Below are 16089 nucleotides of genomic sequence, written 5' to 3'. Positions count from 1 at the left end.
TACATCATACACATGCCAGCAGTGGTAATTCTTCTCACAATTGTGGAAGCAAACAAAAATGTTGTCCTGCCAACAACTTTGTATGTGGAGAAGGGAAGACATCATTGTTTTTTATGCGTAGTTGTTTATGTGTTGTGCTGTTGAGGTGGGGAGAAGGGAGGGATATGTTCTTTTTTGGGGGGTGGTCCTTTTGACTTTATGAGCAAGTAAACAAAATGTCAGGATATTTCTTCCATAGATGTTTGAATAAAATAAAAGATAGTAACAGATGAAAAGCTGGAAACTGGGTTTGCAACAGACAGTGTTCTACACGAAGATCTGTCTCTTTAATGTCAGCTTGTTTTGCAGCAATTATCAGGTGATGTTATTTAACCTGATGCCATAAAAATCTTCAATCACCTGTTTCCATCAATCAAAGTCCTAATGTAAGGACAGGATTTTCCCCACCACCACCCCTTCCTAGTTGGTAACCTTAAGTAACAAATGTGAAAGGACAGTAGCTGGAGGCTAGATAGAAAGACTGAAAAGGGTTGGAGGATGAATGGAAGGCTTCCACAGGGTGTAAGGAATAACTCTATTGTCATCTTTCGGACTAAAGAACTTTGCAGGAATATTGTGAAGATAAATGGGAAGTCTGTACAGTGCCCTGAAATCTTCAGAAGAAGGTGATGTTTCTACATGAGGTAAGGAGTAAAAGTATATTGTACTCATAGAATTATTAGACTATGTGTGCTTAACAGCAGGTTATGCTATTTGTTTTCAAAGAATGTTTGGATTGGGTCTGGATAGTTTGAGAGGGGCAGAAGAGATGTTTTAGAGTCTAGGTCTCTGCAGAAAATGAAAAACTAAATGGGATGGCTGAGTACAGAGTGGGTAGGGACAGGGAAATGTAGGCAAGAGATAGGACTGTATCACTTCTGTCCCCCCGCACCCACAACTGGGGACCTGTATGTATTTCAAAGCTGAAGGAATGGCCAAAAATGTTAATGGAGGTTGTTTCGCCCAGCTTTCCATCACAAGGGGAAGTTAACATTGCACGTTTCTGTTGCACTTTTCAAGCAGTGCTGTTGTTTGGGAAGCAGACTCTATGGCTGTCCTTTGAACAACAGTTCTGTGCCTGTGGAGGAAAAAACCCTGCTGATTTTTGTATTGAAAAACTCCATTAAAGGTATAGGTGCACATAGGCCACATTTAGTGGGAAATCTACAGCATTAGTGAAAGTTGCATGCCTTGCCATTAGGACTTATGCATACTGAAAGATATGATAGGAAGGTAAAAATGTTGGTGGCAAACTGAACAGCATCACCATACATGGCAGACAGTGGATCCCAGTTCTGAATGTTTCATAGAATGAAAAAGCGAGCCAGCCTTCACACAGATAGGACACTATCTTCTGTCCCTTTTCTTTGCCTGTCATGTTGATTTTGTTGTTACTACACCATTTTCAACAAAAAGAACTAAGTAGAAGTGTAATTTCATCCGCTACATGGTGGACGGTCTTTGTTTCAGAGTTCTCCGCTTGAGTTCTAGTGCCTACCTAACAGAAATGGGTAGGCACTAGGACCCAAGCAGAGCAAACAAAGATGGTCCAGTATGTGGTGGATGAAGTTACAACTCTACTTTGGATGAAGTTACAATTTTACTTATCTCTTTTTTGTCGAAAAGGAGGTGTGTGTTACATTTCAAGACAGAATGTTCCACCTGCAGTACGATGTATTGCAGTCTTTTCTACTCTTTCAGCATCCTGCTGCCTCATTCTTCCATATGCAGGATTAATGGGTGTTTGTGAGTGTTTGGGTCTCCACCTGGCCTGAAAAACATCAAACAAATGAACACCTGTCTTTTTAATTGAGGCTTAATGTGTGTGGAAATGGACAGTTGAAACTTTTTCATGGCATGAAAACAAATATCCCATTTGGCATCTATTAAAGGGACAGGACACTTATCCAGGCCAGTTGGCAATCTTACTGAACACCCCATTGGGCAAGGGAAGGAGTAGGAATTCCAAAAGGCAAAGCAGAAAAGATTTGGAGTGCTGAAATGGAGATATTACAGGGTGATAAAACAGCAACATTGATGGTTTTTTGTTTGTTGGAAAAATTGTCCAGACCATCTTCCTCTAGAGAAACAGATTCTTTTTTTCTTTGTGTTGACCATGTATCTGTTAGTAGTAGGCAATGGCAAACCACCTCAGAATGTCTCTTGCTTTGAAAACGTTTGGGGGTTGCCATAAATCAGCTGAGACTTGATGGCCTTTCCCACCACTGAAGACGTTGAATGATTTCCTAAAAGGCTGTGATGCCTCACTTCCAGTGTTTGTGGTGATGGGAAGAAGAGTTTGGATTTATATCCTGCTTTTCTCAACTGTAAGGAGTTGTAAAGCAGCTTATAAACTTTTTCCTTTTCTCACAACAGACACCTTGTGAGATAGGTGAGGCTGAGAGAGTTCTGAAAGAACTATGACTAGTCCAAGGCCACTCAGTAGTTCCAAAGAAGTCGGGTGGAGAACCGGGGCATCAAACCAGGTTCTCCAGATCTTCATCTACTGCTTTTAGTCCCTGTACTACACTGACGTAGGCCAGATCATTATACCTGTGAAGGAGGACAACAGGTCTACCCTTCCCAACCTCATGCAAAAACAGCCATCTTAGTGGCTTTTCTTTCACACCTGTGGCTCAACAATGAGCTACAATAATGTTATATTTTAAGTCTATTTTTCCCCCTGTTAAAAATGCACATTGCCATTTTTTCTTTATCAAAAACCACCAGAAAGAGTTGGAGAAGCAGTGTGTAAATTCAGACTTTTGTGTCGAGGCCACCGGCAGAGTTTTCAGGAAACTAAGTCCCCACCAATCTGGACCCAATACCAATGACTCTTATTTCACTCAGATGTTGATAACATTAATGCCAGCTCTGCAGTAAGCTAGAGTGTACCCAGAAGTGGGATCCAACCAGTTCTCATCACTTCTTTAGAAGTGGTTACTAATTTTTTCTGAGCACCGAGAAGGGGTTACTAAAGCAACCTCCCTGCCCAATAAGGACTGGAGGTGCGTGTGTGCAGCGGCGCCACTGTTTGAATCCCACCACCATTGGAATCTGATATTAAATTTTTTGGATCCCACCACTGAGTGGATCCCCCCCTCCAATAGAGTTTTCACCCTTCTATTGAAGTCAATGGGCTATTGCACGGCAAATGACTTTGAAATAGAACAGGGTGCCGTTTCAGCCTGCAATCTTAATCACATTTACCATAAAGTAAGCCCCCTTGAACGTAGTGGGATTTACTTCAGAGTAGACACGCTTAGGGGTGCTCTGCAAGCCTGCCAGATGCAATCTGTAGGGCTGACACGGAAGTAAGGTTGCCAGCTGATCAGGGACAAGGTGCCTGCTTCTTGCTTTTCTGCCACCCACAGGTGCGACGCGGAAACCAGCCGGTGGAGCATTCCAGGGCAGGGAGCTGAACGAGATCACCTGCTTAACTGTTGTCACTCAAACAGCCTTAAGGGAACAGTGACAGTCGCTGGTTGGAAAGTTGGCAACCCTCCTTCTGTGTCAAGATGCCTTGGCTCACGAAAAACCCTCCAGCGCCTTTCAGCGTTTGCCATCCTCTTCCCAGCGTGGAGTCAGCGGTTAAGCAGGTGAATCGGGTTGGATTCCCTGCTCCTCCGTATGAGAAGCAGAGTTTTATCCGGTGATGAAACAGGTCTGTTTGCCCACTCTTCCATAGAAAGGCTGATGGGTGACCTTGGACCAGTCCCAGTTCTCTCGGAACTCTCTCAGCCCCACCTCCCTCCCAGGGTATCTGTTGTGGAGAGAGGAGGGGGAACGGAGTTTGCATGCTGCCTTGAGAGCCCTTAACAGGAGAGAAAAGCAGGATGCACATACAAACGCTTTTTCCGCAGGAGGAGAACTCTGCATACGCCCAGAGGCTTCGCCAGCTCCATCTCCGGCTCAGTAATGCGGGATCTCCAGCCAGGGCCCAGCTTTGCCTGCAGTCTCCTTCCTTAATCCGACGTTATGATTATTTCCCAACGAGCAATCCCGTACTGACGCTTTCCCCCGCAGCTCAAAGCAACGGCGGCGGCTTGCCGAGCTCTTTAAGGCGGGGGGTGGGGGGGTGTCTCACCCCCTCCCTCCTCTCTCCATCCCCTCCTCCTCTTTTCCCCACCGCCTCTCTCATTTGCATTTTCTCTTTTCTCCCCGCCCCTTTTGCAGTGATGTCAGCCCCGGCGAGGACTTGCTGCCAGTGTCGGCGGAAAACGGAGTTCAGACGGCGGCGGGAGCGCGGGACGGAGGCGGCCGCGGCGTGGAGTGGTGGCGGCGGCAGCAGCAGCAGCAGCAGCAGCAGCCCCGGGCGGGCGCGTGCGCGGATCATCAGGCAGCTGAGGGGGCAGAGTCGCCGGCTGAGCCCCCAAAGGGACTCTCCTCTCCTGAGGGAGGACTGGTCTCGCCTCTGCCAGAAGCTCCGTAGGGGGGGGGCCGATCCTGCAAAGAAGAACTTAGACTGGTGGGCACTTGATCACTGCAACCCCCCCGCCACACACAAGGAGGGGTTCTTCTCTTTGCTCCCCCCTCCCCAAGCTTTCCCCTTACTCCAAGTTGCCAGTCTTCTGCAGCAAGTTGGAAGCAACCAGCCGGCAGCTGCTGCCCGGGCTTGGCACCTTCCGTAAAGCACTCCGTTGGGAAGGGGGAGGATTTCGCTGGCTTGCTTCCCCCCTCCTCCCCAAGCTGACCAAGCACCCGACCTCTCCTCTCCCCCCGACTCCTTTCCCCACTAGCCGCCAAGCCCAGGCACACTTGAAGAATTCCCTCAAGTTAGGATCTCCTTCCTCGAAGATGCTCCGTGGGAAAGCGCTTGGCTTCTGATGCTCTCGCCAGCCTCGGGTTCCTCTTGCTTTTAGCCTGTCGCCTTCTCGCTCTCTCTTCTTCTGCTGCTTCAGCCCCTTTCCCCTCATTCAATATTTTTGACCAGACCAAGGATTTTTGTTTTATTTCCCCATGGGGCGCTTGGGGTCGGACTTGAAGACAGCGGGGAAGCATGGCTGAGGAGCTGCCCTAGCCGGAGATTCTCTCCCACGAAGGAATTCAAGGTAAGGCTTGCAGAGTAGGGTGGAGAGAGGGGCTGGGGAGGGTTGGCGAGGAGATTGGGGCTTCTTTTCCCTTCCTTAACCCCCACCCGACACCCCCTCCCTTGGCAATGCCAGCCAGCCATCGGCGGAGATGCCTCCGGAGAATCACTGGGTGGGCAAGGGAACCTCAAGTCTCCTCTGTTGCAGAGTGTGGCTGGCAGGGATGTCTGCAGCTGAGGGTTTTTATTTTATTTTATTGCAACCTTCTAGGTATGGGTGGTACACCAGTGGTTGGGAAGCACCCTGTCGCTTTTGGCAGGAAAGCAGGGAATCTGTCAGCGGGGGCTGCGGAGTGTTTTTGGGTCCTCCAGAGAGCCAGCCTCCTTGCTTTTGCAAAGCCACCCCATCACTCCAGTGGAAGCAGTTCAGGTTAGGGTGTCAGACAGGGTGGTGGGTGGTGGGAAGGCTGGGGCTGGGGGGTGGTGGGTGGGAAACCATATGGAGTATTTTATTGATGCAATTGTAATCTTGTAATGGAGACAGCATTAGATAGGGATTGCATTAAAAACCTGCTGGTGTGCAGGGAGGGAACTAAAAGCTGGCCGCTCTGGCTCTGCTCGGTTGTAAATGAAGTTCCCTGATTGAAGGATTCCCTTCAACTCCGATGATGGGCTTAAAGTTGCTGCGCATTTGGCTTATTGGAATGAGATGCAAAGCAGATCAGACAGGGAGGGAATAGATATATAAATATATATATGGGAAAAAACTCCTCCTGAAATACACACACACACATATATATAAATAAATAAATAGTTCTCATTTCCTTGAGCTTTGGAATTGGGAGGAAGGGTAATCCAGGCACTGCAGGGATTGAGCTGATATCTTTGTATGTGGACACACTGGTCAGGAAAGGGGAAAAAGGGGGTGGGGTTTACCTAGGTGGAGGAAGCATAAACCTGGCTTTTACCCTCATTTTTTTGGAAGTGCTAGAAGAGAAAGAGGAAAGGGAACAAGGTTGGCTTCTAGCATCTCTCTTTTGTAGGTAGGAACTGATCGTGGCTGGAGCTCGAGCTCGGCAACCTGCTGGCTGGTGCAGAGGAAAATGTGTAGATTGGCAGCAGAGCTGGTGGGTCTTCTCCCTCCCTTGTAAGCTTAGCATAATAATAACTTTAAAGAAGTTGTAATGTGTTGGAATGGGGGGGGGGAGATATTAACTTCTGCAGGAATGGGGGGCAGGGAGGGGGCGTGGACCCTGTTAAGACAGCATCTCTTGCAGACAGCTTGCACACTGGTGTTTGAGTAGGTCCCATGATGGAACCCTTGCCTCTTAGGTATGCAACAGACTTGCATCCCAGCCTAGACCAAACCATGAACTGTGGTCATGCTGCTGAAACAGGGGCCACCTCTGATAGATGGTGCTTACGTAGGAACCAATGGCTCAGTGCATGTAGCTGAATTTTGCTGTAAGGGCAAATATTGAACTCCCCTGCCTCCGTGAGGGTAAAATGGAAAGGTTCCGAAAAAGGAAAAACTTGCTCCAAACACACCAACTCGTTTCACATTATGACAAGATGAAAGGATGGATAGAACCTCGAAAGTTAGGAAGGCTAGCAAGTAGGAAAATATTCTTTTGATCACTAACACCTTAGGGGAAGACCCCCCTCCCCCCCAATATGAAGGCAATAGTATAAGAGAGTTTTTTAATGTAAATTTTTTTGGAGTAATCCTGACAATTTCCACACTAGCCAATAAACTAAGGGTCTAATGTTTAAGTTTGCAAGTTAGGCAAGATTCTTCATCGATCAGAGAGTGTAAGCTTGCAAATTATACTGAACTCTTCACTGGGGAAGACTTGAGCAGTAGAAAAATCTCTCCTATATCACTGCCAACAGAGCCATGTAGTTCTGCTCACCAGTGGGGACTGAGTTTAAATGCAGAGACTGCAGTGAATAAATTGAAAGAAAGCTTTACCAGCTTGTCAAAAGCAGTTAGTTTTCACATCTGAAACGTGCACGGGAGCTTGAGTTATGCCTTCATACTCCAATGCTTTCCAAACGGTAAATTTTGCATAAGATCAAGGCAACCGGGAGGAAGGCATGGGTTTATGTGAAGCAGGATGTTAGATAGACATAAGCGGGGGGGGGGGGGGGAAATCTACCAGTATTATATCTAGGGAGAATGTGAAACAAGTCCTGTTCTGTGCGCACGCACGTGTGTGTGTTAATTGCAACGGATGGGCTCAGAATATTAATGATTTAAATCATAGGGTTGCAAGGGTTCGCTTGATAGGCAAAAAAAAAACCTGAGTTCTTGTGAAGAGCATGCTAAACAGGAGAGAAGGTAGATATGAATCAGATCTGGATCAGAAAATAAAACTGAACATTATTTAAGTAAATGAATTGCTTTTTTTTTTTTAAAAAGAAAACAATGTTGGATCATCATCTTTCTTTTATGGGGATGAAGTCAGGTACCAGAGTGCCACTGTTCCTGCAGGAGGTGTGAATGTACTCTTATTTTTTGCCAAAAAAAAAAAAAAACACTTGTTAAGGCGTATGTCTCTTTTTATCCTCATTGCTTATTCAGATCTTGGTTTGCATTTTAATCCCCCTCTCTCTCCCCTCCCCCTCCCTTGCCAAGAGGTCTTGTTGCTTCATGGCTGCCTAGTTCTTCCTGGCAAGTGGCTGCTGCTTCCAAAAGTGAGCAGGAGGGTGCCTCGCTTATAATTAAAGGATAATTTATATTCAGCATAGAACTGTCTGCTCAGTACAGTTGGTTTTATACATCACGGCCTCTGCAAAATGGGTATGATCAAAGATCTGGACCTGTAGTCCTGTTAAGCATTTGTATTCTACGTGGGCCTAAGCAAGGTTCTGCCAATCCCTCTTGCTCTGCTGTAGTTAAGAACACATCAGTCTCCTTCCATTCCCACACCCATTTGTTTATAATCTAGCCCTACCAATTGGGCTCTGAGATTTAACCAGAATTAACTGATGGGTGTCGGAATGCAGCCTGTGCTATATGTGTGCATTCCTGTTTTGTAGGGTCTGTTTTTGATTGGAGGGGGGGCTTGGAAAGGCCACAGGTTAAGGACTTAGGGGTGAGAACGGGGGGGGGGGGGGTAATAGGACCTTTTTGAAGCTTCAGTTCTCTGTATGCTCTATGTATTCGCTTGATCCTAGAGCTGACAAGGCTTGCTGTCACTCGACATGTGCGTGTTGATGCTTTTCTGGGAGAAACAGAGCCATGCTACTTCAATGAAAGAATTAATGGGAGATGGGGACTTCCTCTGGGTTAGTTTGGGTTCACTCCTGGGATTTTGGTGGCATCACTTTTGAATCCTGCCTTTGATACTAAATTTGGGTATCCAAACAGAATTCAGGTGTTTCAGGACAAAGTAACCTCATTTGTGGACAGCGGCAACAAACTTAAGATTGAGAATACTTGGTTGTTGGTGCGCAATGTCATGGTCTCACAATGATGCCGCTAAGGGAGCCCAGCAAATAGTGGAGCTGCTCAATTGGTGGTTGAATGTCTGGATCCCCTTCTAGGAAGCATTCTGCTTGTAGACCTTGCTGTCCACGAGCTGTCCCTGGGGAGCCCTGTGCCTTTTGTTCTCTTAACCTTGCCACACAGTTTGCTAAGCATGTTTACTCTGAGCTCCATCCCCTTGGATTGAATGGGCTCCATATGGAGTGTGTTTTAGGAATGTTGCCTTTTATGGGAAGGGGGGAAAAGTGGAGAGTGACTTATCTCTTCACAGTGACCCTGCAAGGTCCTGTACCGCATCAAGCGAGCTATAAAGAAATGCAAAATGTGGAGAAACCATCTATTTCCTTCTTTGTATGCCTGTATGATCATAGTGGCACCCTGGGGCTTTATGGTGCAACTCTCTATGCATCTGTTTATACAGAAGACTTGCAATAAGCACACTATGGTAGGGATATACTAGTTCTTGGCATGAGGAGTGAGGATTCGGAGCATGGCTCCTTGTCGGTTTTACATAGTTCTTCCCTGAAGTTAAAGGTATGGTGAGAGTATTCCTCAGTAGATGCTTTCTTGCCTCCTTGCCTCCTGTGAGCTGTCTAGAGGTGATCTTGGTAGGTGACAGAGGTAAAGAAGTGTGACCTTTTGTGAGTAACACAAAATTGGTAAAGAACAGTGCTATGTGTGAAGAATATGAACTGCTAGCCATCTGGGATGCTATTTCGCAGGATGTTGTACATAGCCAACGAGAAATGCAGAGGAGGAGTCCATAGCTTTCATTCTTGAAAACCTTTGTCCTTGATGGAACATGCACCCTTGAGAAGAAGGTGATTCTTCGTGTTCAGATTTAGACAAGCAACTTTAAAGTTCTAGTACACGGATCCCAAACTTGTTTGTTTGGAAGTAAGCGCCAAATAAGTATGTTTGGTAACCGTTGTTGGTGTGCTGGTATTCCCATCATGAAGTAAACGGGATGCAAAGCCTCAAGTTGACTGCAGTCTTTCGTACATCTGTATGTGAACAAGTTGGCAGTGACGTCACTGATATTTACCATTTAGCAGCCATGGGGAGGACTGCAGGTATTTTGCTTCCTACAGTGGCAAAGAGCAAGCAACTGAATCTTGCTTCGGCTCTTCTTGAAGGCTCCTATGCTTGGCAGAATGAATGCCTAGACACAAAGGATGAAATATGGAACAGACAAATGTAAATTGGAAAGGTGCATTCCATTATCCCATTGGACTCTTGAAGGAGACTGCTTTTCATTATTCCGAATAGTTTGAAAGTCAGTCGCTTTCAATTATTGTCCGTGAGTTAGGTAGAGTGACTTGACAGAAATTGTATAACTTGCTATTACCTTCTTGCTCTTGTAAAATCCCTGTTAGCAGATTTTAAACCACTTGTAACTCTGTCTGGCATGTTGTGGAATGAATTAAAATGGTCCCAGCAGACTGTCAATTTATTATCTCCAGAGATTTTTTTTCTTTAAAATACACTTTTAATCCCTCCCGTCTGCCATTTTCTTTTTCTGGTTTGATCAAAGAATTTTCTGTAGCAACCCTCCCACATCTCTTTGCAAATGCAGATAAGAAGCAGATATGCAAGAGTAATTTATGTTCTGATGGAGAAACAGCATTCTGACAACAAACAGGAATGTCACCCAAAGGCAGAAGGAGACTGTTGCTAAAGTCATCTTTAAAGCCCATGTAATGTAAAGACTGTTGAAATTATTTCAGCTTCGTTTCTGGTGTAAAAAGGAGTGGCTCTAAATCCAGACATGCTTCCCATTATTAACTGGATGCAGAATTCTAAGTTTCTGGAAAGTTTGACACGGACCTTGATGGACATCTGAATACACTGAGATGTATTGGACCTCCATGAACAGCAACTGTGCTTACAGTTTCTGTTCTTTTCGGGGTGGGGTGGGGGGTGGAAATCCCTAGCAGTTTCTCGAGATGTCTCGCCTGAGGATGAACCTCCACATTTGCTTCAAGCGACAAGCCTTAATTGTGTCTTTGCTGTCTGGGAATAGCAAGCTTCGGTGCATTTATTCCGAGAAGGATGTTACTAAGTTGATACTGCAGACGTTGCTGGAGTGAGCCAGGGCTGCACAATTTAGCTGCATGGAGGCTTTGCTGAAGACAGAAAAAAACCAACCATATGTATAATTAAGTCCTAGTTTTACACTCTGCTGGCTTATTTGGAAATCTTTTTTATGCAGTGTGGACTATTGTCGATGAAATTTAATTTGGATTAAAATACATGGCAGGTTGAATAGCAGAAAACCTGCTGTGGCTCTTGCAGCGCAAAGGCGAATGAGCAAAACGCTGATGGTTGCGCAAAATGCACAGCTGAGAGTGTAGTCCTAGCATGGGGATGCTCAGGGAGTGAATGAGAAGGGTTCAGATTATCTCTGTCATTGGCTCACTCCAACTCTCTCAGATGCATTGCTGCTTGCTATGTGCTGACAGGTGTCATGGCACATAATGGCAGCATAAGAGGCAGTGTGGTATAATGGTTAGAGTACTGGACTAGGGTCTGGGAGACCAGGGCTGGAATCCCTACTCTGCCATGCAAGAGCACTGGATGACCTTGAGCTGGCTGGTCTTTCAATCTAGCCCTCCTCAGAAAGTTGTGTGCATAAAACAGTGGGAGTCAGTGTTGTAAGCTACTTGGGGTTCCCATTAAGGAAAAAATGTAAACTCAATAAATGAGGCCATCAGAGAGATGATGTGGGGGCAAGGACATTGGAATTATCTAAAAAGACTTGTTAGAAAATTCCTCATCTAGAACACCAGATGGCCTTCCATTCTAGTTCTTCCCCTTTCTCAAGGGAGCATGGCCTGCCTTGCGGAATTGTTGTAAGGAACTGAATCCAAAAATAACATGTGTGTCACTCTGATTTCCTTGGAGGAGAAAGGGTAAATCATAAAGTAGTAGAATTCCTGCAGCTTAGCCACTTGAAGATTTGCTGCTGTGGTGTATCAGGGTAATCCGGCTAGAGTGGGTATACAAGTTGGTAGAAAAACAAAGGTTGATTTTTGTGTAGGGGAGATGAAATTAGAATGACCCCCCCCCAATTTTCTATCCCATGAGCTTCATTTTAAAATCTTTTTTTTCTCAAAAAACCAGCTTCTCCAGCACCTGAACACCTTACTGCATCTATAACTTTATTGAATGCTTCGTATTTCCAATCCGGCATCTGGCAATTTCAGACAAATGAATCAATTGGAGTGCATCATCCAAGTTTGTGTTACATAGTGGTTTGCAATGTTGAGAAGTGTAAAGACGTTTTCAGATATTACAGTCAAACAGACCTGAAGCCTATCCTCTGTGCTTAACAATGTGTGCAACCTGTGATCTCCCAATAGGCTTAGTCACCATGTAGTGTCAGCAGGGCCAACATACACATTTAATATACTTGTACTGTCTGAACCCTGAATTTTTTAGAAGTTGTGTTCATGTGGACTGAGAGTAGACATTATGTAATTGCATACCCACTGAGCTTCCTCCCTTCCCATACCTCTGTCCTCCCCAAGCTCTTCCTCCATCTCCAGAATTTCCCAAACCAGATTTGTCCACCCAACCTCACATGTAGGGCATCTCTAGGGCAGTTGTGGTGCTTTGGTGTGACATCATACATCCCTTGGGACAAGGGACACTTGTAACGTTCTCCCTTTGTAATGTTTTTCTTCAGTTTACAGAGTTCTTAATTACTTCATCTTGCTTCCTGCCCTTTCTATGGGGGGGTCCAGTGTTTTTTTGTACAGAGCACTGTGCATATGTAGTTTCTCAGCTCATTTGCATTTCTCCACCACATGACCAATGATTTTTCGTCATCAAATGCACATCAATAAAACACTGCAGAAAAGCAGTCTTGATGTGATTATATGTATACCAGCATCAAGAATGTTTAGTAGTTTGCTGAGATGCACATGTGTTGCTATGTTCTGGAAAAGCTCTGTACAAAAAGACTCTTAATGCAAATATGAATATGATCACAAGATGAATGGCAAAACTTTTGCTGCAACTATTCATACTATCTAGGGCCCTTTCTGCACAACCAAGCTAAAATGTTTTGAGGCAGGAAATAAAACATTTTCTCCAAAGAGTCCCACATCATTCCCTCCCCCCCCAAGTTTTATTTCCAGTCTTAAAAACGCCTTAAATGAATCCTCTATTTTAGCAGTTCTCTTGTTGAAATGTTTTCAAAATGTTTTGACTTGCTAAGTGTATCTCTTTTAAAATGTTTCCCATGCTTCTCTGCAGTCCCCAGATTTCCTTCTTGGTGCCATTTTCTGTGCTCACTTCATTGGCTCACCTATTTTCATTTTTAAGAAGAGGAAGAGGAGACTCAAAGGGGTTTACAATCTCCTTTCCCTTCCCCGCACCCACAACAAACACCCTGTGAGGTGGGTGAGGCTGAGAGAGCTCTGAAAAGCTGTGACTAGCTCAAGGTCATATAACAATAATGATTAGGACTAGTGTACTAGATATCAATTATAAATGTGAAAATCCGGTTCTCCAGATTAGAGTGCACCTGCTCTTAATCACTTCGCCACTGCTGCTCCCTCCAAAATATTTTTTAAAATATTTTGGAGGGTCAAATCTTCAAAGCCTCATGTACACAGCCTAGGACAGTGATGGTGAACCTTTTCGAGACCGAGTGCCCAAACTGCAACCCAAAACCCACTTATTTATTGCAAAGTGCCAACATGGCAATTTAACCTGAATACTGAGGTTTTAGTTTAGAAAAAAAGGTTGGCTCCAAGGTGCACATCACTCAGGAGTAAGCTTGGTGGAAGTTGGTGGCTTTGCATTGAAGCAACTGTGCAACTCTTCCAACGGGTGAATCCTGACCCTAGGAGGGTTTACTCTGAAGCAAGCCCCATTGCCAGCAACCGAGGTAAAGGATCATGCTTTCTTCTTCCCATGAAAACCAATAGGGTTTAACAGCGCTTAACAGGGTTACCTACACTGCTTCCCGAAAACTAGGTCTTAGGTTTAATGCTAGTAATCTCCCTGAAATAATTACACTATTATCACATGATGACCTCTGGGCACGTGTGCCCACAGAGAGGGCTCTGAGTGCCACCTCTGGCACCCGTGCCATAGGTTCGCCACCACTGGCCTAGGAGAATTGCAGCACAGGGCTTTGAAGCAATGTAGCATTGAAGCCACAGGGGAAAAAAAATCTGGAACGATCACAAAATGGTGGCTAGGAATCGTTTCGGGGAAAGGAGGGAGTGTGTGTGGACAAATGGGGAGGAGATTGAAATGTTTTGTAAATATTTTGCAAATGTTTTCAATGAGTTGTTCGGAAATGGCCTAGGATTACCAACTTGATCTTGGGAAATTCCTAAAGATTTGAGGACAGTGCCTGGAAAAAGAAGAATTTGGGGAGGGCAAGGAGCTCAGCAGGGCTATGAGTCCATAGACCTGGATCTCTTAAGCTGCCATTTTTTTCCGTGGGAGCCAATTTGTGTACACTGGAGATAAGTTATAATTCTGGAAGAACTTCAGGACCCTCCTGGAGGTTAGTCTTCCTAACACAATAGTACAGTAAACCTTTATTAGGCATAAATAAGGAGGAACGGCAAAGCTCTGCAAGGGAGCAATGTGCATGTGCACATTGTTGATGGGGGAGAATGTGCAACTTCGTTGCAAGTTTACCCAAGCTATGTACACAATTCTGTACACAATTTGGGATGGAAATCCATTCATCATGTGGCTGCATATATCAAGTTTGATCAAGATGTGCACGTGCTCATCACTAGAATATGATTTAGTCTTGCTGATGCAATCTTTCAGTTGTATCAGTATTTTTTGTACTGTTCCTTTGGTGTGGACCTATATTGATAAAGGTAGAGCAAAAAAAAAACTATTATGCCTAATAAAGGTTAAAGTGTAGTGTAAGTGTAGTGTAAAAAAAACCCCCTCACAGTCTAACTTCAGAATTCAGTTTAGGCATTTCCCCCAGTTTATCTGGTTAGTTTTCTCTAATAGAATATAGCACAGGGTGAAATAAAGGAACAGAACAGGGGGAAATCCAGTCATCCATGTTGCTTTTGATTAGTAAGCATTCTGGTCTCGGTTTGCTAGGATTCTGCCTAGAGAACTCTCCTGTCGAATGGATCAGCAACATGAAGGATGATGCAGTAAGCAGCGTTTTTGTTTTGGCCCACAGCAGTTGGGAATGGAGTTGCAAGGAGGAGGAGAGGCATCTACCGAGCCGGTAGAGCTAGAGGGCCTTTTGCTCTTCATCTCTCCCTCTCCTCCTCCTTGCATTTGCAACATGGAAAAGAGTAAGACAAGTGTGTGTGGGGGGGGGGGGGGGGGGAGAGGAGAGCACTTCTCCTCCTCTTACAATGGAACTAGCCTAATTTTAATCTATTGAAATACTTTAAAATGGCTGGACATATAAGCAATGCCAACGATGGAGGACAGGAAGGGGGAAGGAATGTAAGTGGAACTTTTTTGCGTGTAGTAAAATGTCATCACCGAGTTACAGTTCCGGCTTGAAATGCCAATTTATTACGCTGCAGTGTGTTGAAATGGTTTGGGACTTCCATTCTGCTCATTGTAACTTGACGCAAGAGTTTTCCACTCTCTCTGCATCCACCAGAAGGGGAGAGATGCACTCCTGACAAGCTGGAGACGTGAAGACCAAAAGAGAAGGAGCAGTGCATTAAATGGAGTAATTGCTTTTACTGTGTCAGTCGCTTAAGTGACTCCTAGAATATGTATCTGGGCAGCTGGTTTTAAGCGAGGTTGCTTTATACGAGAGCACAGCAGTAGCACCAACATAATGAAACGTTTCCCTACAAGACTGCAGGAATTTCTCTCCCTTTACAATCCATTTCTCTTCTGTTTGGCAATTCTTACCACTTTGGCTGTGGCTTCTCAATTTCTGAATTCTCCTTCTTGGCTAACAGAAATTGCTTCTGTTTTTGGTGGCTGCTGTTCCTAAATGCCTGGAATACAAATGTACTTAATTAACAGGATGAATCATTTTTTAAAAAAACAAACACTTTAGCTGCGAAGTTGTCAATAGTGCTCTTTACTGCTGCGAGCAGAGGGGGTGGGTAAAAGGATGAGGAACGAGCTGTAAAGATGAATCAGCAGAGTGGTTCAAATTGGTCACTGTTGTGTAAAGGCATCGCAAGCATAGCCCAGTAATGTTCTGGGTGAATCTCCAGTTAGCATTGATCAAGCCGTTCTTGGCTGATGCCCAGCTGCACGAAGCTACTATGGGGTGGTGACCATGTTATTTTTTTTTTCTGGCAAAAGAGACTTTCTGAGAAACAGAGCTGCTTACTAGACTGGGAAAAAACATATTTAGAAGGGTTGCATCTAGCCAGGTTTTCTGTTGGTGATCAGGAGACAAGAGGGTCCCCTTTGACCACCAAAAAGTGCTATGCTGGGGATCATGAGCGATGCATGGACAAAAGCCATGTGATAGTAAAGTGGGAAATTTGAGTTTGCTGGACCAAACCTAGTGATTGTAAGCTTCTTGCTGTTTCTCTGCTCCGCCTCTTCT

At 45.0% G+C, this 16089-nt stretch overlaps 1 protein-coding gene across 4 annotated transcripts in view; it reads left to right on the top strand.

The window, feature by feature from the left end:
• Window positions 1-4260: 4260 nt before the first annotated feature.
• The window catches only part of PCDH11X (protocadherin 11 X-linked), an 896187-nt gene continuing 884358 nt past the window's right edge, over window positions 4261-16089 (top strand). For all 4 annotated transcript variants that reach the window (XM_048514062.1, XM_048514060.1, XM_048514064.1 and 1 more), the window contains exon 1: window positions 4261-5090. The gene's annotated coding sequence lies outside the window, so the exon portion shown is untranslated. The remainder of the gene's footprint in view (window positions 5091-16089) is intronic.

Source organism: Sphaerodactylus townsendi, linkage group LG13 (assembly GCF_021028975.2).
Source record: "Sphaerodactylus townsendi isolate TG3544 linkage group LG13, MPM_Stown_v2.3, whole genome shotgun sequence".
Classification (NCBI taxonomy): Eukaryota; Metazoa; Chordata; class Lepidosauria; order Squamata; family Sphaerodactylidae; genus Sphaerodactylus; species Sphaerodactylus townsendi.
Note: the sequence above shows the minus strand (reverse complement) of the source record. Positions and strands in the feature narration are given on the sequence as shown.